Here is a 6,008-nt window from a genome sequence, read left to right as displayed (position 1 = left end):
CTTTTTTTAATTTTGATTGTCTTCTGATTAGAGCAATTTAAAAAAAAAAATCACATCTGATGCATCTCATTTTCAATACTAATCTCTCCAGTATATTTGTGTGAACAGTGGGGTTTTCAACTTCTTTTAAAATAATAGTGACAAATTAACAAGGGAATGGAATGTCATTTGCTCATATGAAAACATTCTTCCTATTGGCTACCTACTGAACACATGCACCATCTCTGAATTCTTATTCAACTGTGTCTTTTCTTGTTTGGTAAGTGAGTTAAAATGAAAAGCCATGTGAGGCTGCACCAGTGATATCTTAATATGAATTCCCCTATCATCATGATAAATAGTTTTATTCTAACTTCTTATTTGTTAAAAAGATACAAAGAGTTATGCAAACACTGGTAAAACTGACAAATTGAAAAAACCTGTTCTGTTTAACACCAGCACACTGGAGAAAACTCTAAAGAATTCAGCATTTAATTTTAAAACTTGAAATGTGTAAATTTTTTTTTTTGTAAACAGCATCCTACTTAAGCATTTACTTATTTTATTAAACAACTGTAATATTATAAAAAAACACCTCTCAAATGAAGCTATCTGCTTTATTTTTGTCAAAATGATATTTTTTAACATCTTGATCCAAACTTTTATTTTGGTGAAGACCTGAAAGATATCTTTTGAATTAGATGTTGTCTATGGAACCCTAATAGCCTATAGGAGATTAGTCTTGAAACAGCACATCCCATGCTGACTCATTAAGGTAAGTGCAATGCAACAGGAGATCTTCATCAAACACTTTCCAAAACTTCCTCTTTGCTAACGCCAGCGCATTTCTGAGTTTAAATTATTTTTTCCATAAAGAAGGACATTTGAGCAATAACAAAGAGTCTGGAAATCATCCTTGTTTGGACATCAGTCTCTAGGAGCTGCCAACATCCACATTTACTCAGATCTCTGAATGAAAACTGCAGCTGCATCTCAGTCTTACAAAACTCATCACTTCAAAATGGGATCAAAATATTGATTTGCAAATCCAGCTTCTCTTTGTAAACTTATTTTCTTATTTTCAGTTGTTTTTCATTGTCATCTTTAGAACTTTATTTAGTAGTGGAGGGAGATTCAGAATTGGGAGTCTATGTATTTGGTGCAAACAATGAAAGGGGTAGGCACTGCTGTAGCTCCAGCCCCTAAACAACTTAGAACAACTCCAACATAAGAAGCTGTAACTTTATACAAAAAGGGATTTAACTTATTATTTCTTTGCAACTAGGGTCTTCATTTAAACCTGTAGAAAGAAATAATAATTCGTTAACATTTTACAGTTTAGATGTAATGGACCACAAATCAAAGGAATTTGAAGGGTTAGTTAAAAACAACTTATATAGGAGTCAACAGTTCAAAGGTTTTTGCAGTGTATACGTAATTAAAACATAATTGTCTATTGGTGACTTCTACTTGGGATACTCACAGCACATTAGTTTATGTTATGATATTCAGCCACTATGTCTACGTTAACTTTCCTGCAAAAAGTACGCATTCTCTAGAGCTGCATAGGAATTTACAAATGCTAACTGGGCTGCTATGATCAGAAAGATTAAACAGGTATCTTGATGAACGCAGGGGTGAGACTTCTCAATTACTGCACAAATTATGTGGTAGACAAATGGCAGAAATCAAAAAGGTCTCCAGAGTTATGGCTCTTGGTCCAACAGTTCAGTCATTAAAAATCTTTCTCTTAACATAGCTGGAGAATTTAATGATCAGAACTAATTAATTTTTTGGAACAGTATGATTTATGAGTTTGATTTTCTTTATTGAAATGCTTTGCAAATCAACACAGTTATCTGTTGTTGCTGTTCATCTATTTTGGAACAGGAGAAATGTTATTGATGTGACCTTGTGCTGTAAAATTCTTCATTCAGCTTGCCTGGATTTCTTTACTCAATCACCTATACTATAGACAGTGATTACTACAGAGAGCTTAAACTCTCATGCAGTGATTTACAGTTCTTAAAAAGTGATTCTGGTAGCATTGTACTGCAGTAAAATAATCAAGCCCTACTAACTACAGTTTGTAGTGGCTGAAACAGCACAATACAGAAGGAGCCAATTTAGGATGAAACCCCACAATGTACTGACGGAAGACTGGAGTCAAAGGACAATTCAATGGCCAAAGTACTGTTTGGAGATTTGGAAGACCTGAACTGAGATCCTGACTTCTCCACATAAACCCTTCCTAGAAAAGAGCAACCTTGTCCAATCCACAAGAAAAGCCAGCTGTTTTTGCTAAAAGCTATTAAGACCATTAATTTTGCATTTCAAGTGAGGCCAATAATCAACCTAAAAAAAAAAACCAGACAGTGAAAAGATGAGAATTATGCCTTCCAGTACCTACTTGCAGGCCAGAAATATCAACTGTCTTGATATCCTTGCTGTTTCTCTGGAGATGGCTCCTCAGGCAGTGGTCCCTAGCCACCTCCATCTGACTGAATGCAGAGTCCAAGATTTGCAAGGCCAAAGCATCTATGAAAGAAGTGGCAGCCTTGGGTAAAAGGGAAAAAGGGAGGGGTAAAGAGGAATAAAAAGGTGGTGTGATTACAGTTTGACATCTGCAGCTCTGCGATGCTCAGGAGAAAGTCTCCCTTCATTTTACCAAGAACCCTTCTCATAGAATCATAGAATAGTTAGGGTTGGAAAGCACCTTAAGATCATCTAGTTCCAATCCCCCTGCCATGGGCAGGGACACCTCCCACTAACCATGCTGCCCAAGGCTCTGTCCAAACTGGCCTTGAACACTGCCAGGGATGGAGCATTCACCACTTCCCTGTACAACCCATTCCAGTGCCTCACCACCCTCACAGTAAAGAACTTCTTCCTTATATTCAATCTAAACTTCCCCTGTTTAAGTTTTAACCCATTACCCTTTGTCCTATCACTACAGTCCCTAATGAAGAGTCCCTCCCCAGCATCCCTGTGGGCCCCTTTCAGATACTGGAAGGCTGCTATGAGGTCTCCTGGCAGCCTTCTCTTCTCCAGGCTGAACAGCCCCAACTTCCTCAGCCTATCTTCATACGGGAGGTGCTGCAGTCCCTTGATCATCCTCGTGGCCCTCCTCTGGGCTTGTTCCAACAGTTCCATGTCCTTTTTATGCGTATCAACCAAACCACACAGCTTGGTGTCATCGGCAAACTTGCTGAGGGTGCACTCAATCCCACTGGGCATGTCACCGACAAAGATGTAGAACAAGACCAATCCCTGAGGGACACCACTCGTTACTGGTCTCCAGTTGGACACTGAGCCATTGACCACAACTCTTTGCATGCGGCCATCCAGCCAGTTCTTTATCCACTGAATGGTCCACCTATCAAATTAATGTCTCTCCAATTTAGATACAAGGGTGTCATGTGGGACAGTGTCGAACGCTTTGCACAAGTCCAGGCAGATGACATCAACTGCTCTACCCCTGTCCATCAGTTCCGTAGCCCCATCATAGAAGGCCACCAAATTGGTCAGGCAGGATTTCCCCTTAGTGAAGCCATGCTGGCTGTCACCAAGCACCTGGTTGTTTTTCATGTGCCTTGTACTGTCTACTCTTTCATATGGGTCTAAATCATGGGTCATCTACCGCCATCACCTTCGACTCCTCGAACGCTTTCATCAGCACTGCCTCTGTATAATTCTAAACATCCATTGGACTGACTATGTGTCAAATGTTACTGTTCTCAAACAGGTAGGGGTCACCAGTATCGAGGCCATATTGATGAAATTGCAGCTGTGCTGGGCAGGGCACGTCTCTAGGATGAAGGATCACTGCTTCCCTAAGATGGTGTTTTACGGTGAAATTGCCTTCAGCTGCCGCAAGAGAAGTGCCCCAAAGAAGAGATATAAGGACTCCCTGAAACAATACCTGAGTCTTGGCCATATTGACTACCATCAGTGGTCCACCTTGGTCTCCAGTCGGGAGCCTTGGAGACACACCATACATAATGCTGTTGACTCCTTTGAGAACTCACGCAGAACTAGTCTTGAGGAGATAAGACAACATAGAAAGAATTGCACCCCGCCTATACCACCCAAGGAGACCTTTTGCTGTGCTTTTTGCAGCCGGATTTGCCTATCTCACATTGGCCTTTTTAGTCATCGGCACTTCCCAAATCTTCATTCGCGAAGTCAAGCCATGAGCATACCTTCCAGAAAAATCTGCTCCAAGATTTTGCCAGGCATGGAGGTGAGACTGACTGCTCTGTAATTCCCCAGGTCATTCATTTTCCCCTTCTTGAAAATGGGGGTTATATTTCCCTATTTCCAGACATCGGGAACTTCACCTGACTGACACAACTTTCCAAATACGATGGACAGTGGTTTAGCAACTTCATTTGCCAGCTCCTTCAGGACCCGTGGATGGATTTCATCAGGTCCCATGGACTTGTGTACATTCAGGTTCTTAAGATGGTCTCAAACCAGATCCTCTCCTCTAGTGGGCCTAGGGTTATCATTCTCACAGTCCCTGCGTCTGCCTTCCAAGACTTGGGTGGTGTGGTCAGAGCATTTGCCAGTGAAGACCGCGGCAAAGAAGTCATTGAGAACCTCAGCCTTCTCCAAATACAGGGTAGCCAGTTCTCCTGAGAGCTTCGGGAGGGGGCCCACGTTGTCCCTAGTCTGTCTTTTATTCACTGTGTACCTATAGAATCCCTTCCTGTTATCTTTAACATCCCCAGCCAAGTTTAATTCTAACTGGGCCTTAGCTTTCCTAACCTGGTCCCTAGCTTCCCGAATGACAACCCTGTACTCTTCCCAGGCCGCCTGTCCTTGCTTTCACCTTTTATAAGCCTCTTTTTCCCTTCGAATTTTCCTCAGCAGCTCCTTATCCATCCAAGGAGGTCTCCTGGCCCTCCTGCTGCACTTTCTTCTACTTGGGATGCAACACTCCTGAGCTTGCAGCAGGTGACCCTTGAATGTCAACCAACAGCCTTGGGCCCCCCTGACCTCTAGGGCTATATCCCATGGAACCTTACTGAGCAGGTTCCTGAAGAGGCCAAAGTCTGCTCTTTTGAAGTCCAGGGCAGTGAACTTGCTGCACGCTCTTCTCAGTGTCCTGAGGATCTCGAATTTGACCATCTCACGATCGTTGCATTCAAGGCTGCCCTGGAGCGTCACATTTCCAATGAGCCCTTCCCTGATGGTGAGCACAAGGTCAAGCATGGCACCTCTCCTTGCCGGCTCCTCTGTTACTTGCAGAAGGAAGTTGTCTTCCACACAATCGAGGAACCTCCTGGATAGCTTGGGCCGGGCCGTACCGTCACTCCAATGGATATTGGGGTGGCTGAAGTCCCCCATGAGAACAAGGGCCTGCGAGCATGAGGCCGTTCCTATCTGTCTATAACTTTGACTTGTTTCTGTGAGGACGGAGCCAGGCACCTGACTGTGACTGTAAACTGCCAGTATGTAAGACTTAGACATAGCACTTTATCGTTTGAGGAGTTTGGTTATTGGCACAAGTGGTACATGCAAGTACTGCATAATGTGTGACTGCCCTGGAAAGTGGGCAAGAACACAAAGGTCTGTGAGCTGACATTGTGCAGTCTGCAGAAGCTGGTGCAGGGGCTTTCCATTGCTGCTGGTGTCTGTGTGCTTTGATGGAGGAGTAAAAGCTTTAGGCTGAAGGTCCATCCTTCAAACAGCACCCGTAAGCTCTTGTGTACCCTAGGTCCTCACAAAGGAAAGTAGTATCTGCGGTTTCACGGACAGAGAAAAACTACTGAAAAGATTTTGGTATCCTTAGCTGCCTTAATTCATATTTTAGTTTCCAAAGGGTCCGACAGTGGTCAGCACCACCCAGTAATGAGCCCTGAAAAGAAAGCTGACCCAAAGCTTTAAAGCAGCTAGAATTTTGTGGTTTTAGCTCATTTTCCTTTGGTAAAATGGAAAGTGAAAGAAAGTACCTGCAACAGTTGCACTTCTGACAAGTCATTCCTGACTAACAGGATAAGGGCTAGAGAAGAAAATGCCAGCAA

Source organism: Pezoporus flaviventris, unplaced genomic scaffold (genome assembly GCF_033815535.1).
Source record: "Pezoporus flaviventris isolate CSIRO_AGI_PZ_B2104156 unplaced genomic scaffold, CSIRO_AGI_Pfla_v1 ptg000036l, whole genome shotgun sequence".
Taxonomy (NCBI): domain Eukaryota; kingdom Metazoa; phylum Chordata; class Aves; order Psittaciformes; family Psittacidae; genus Pezoporus; species Pezoporus flaviventris.
Note: the sequence above shows the minus strand (reverse complement) of the source record.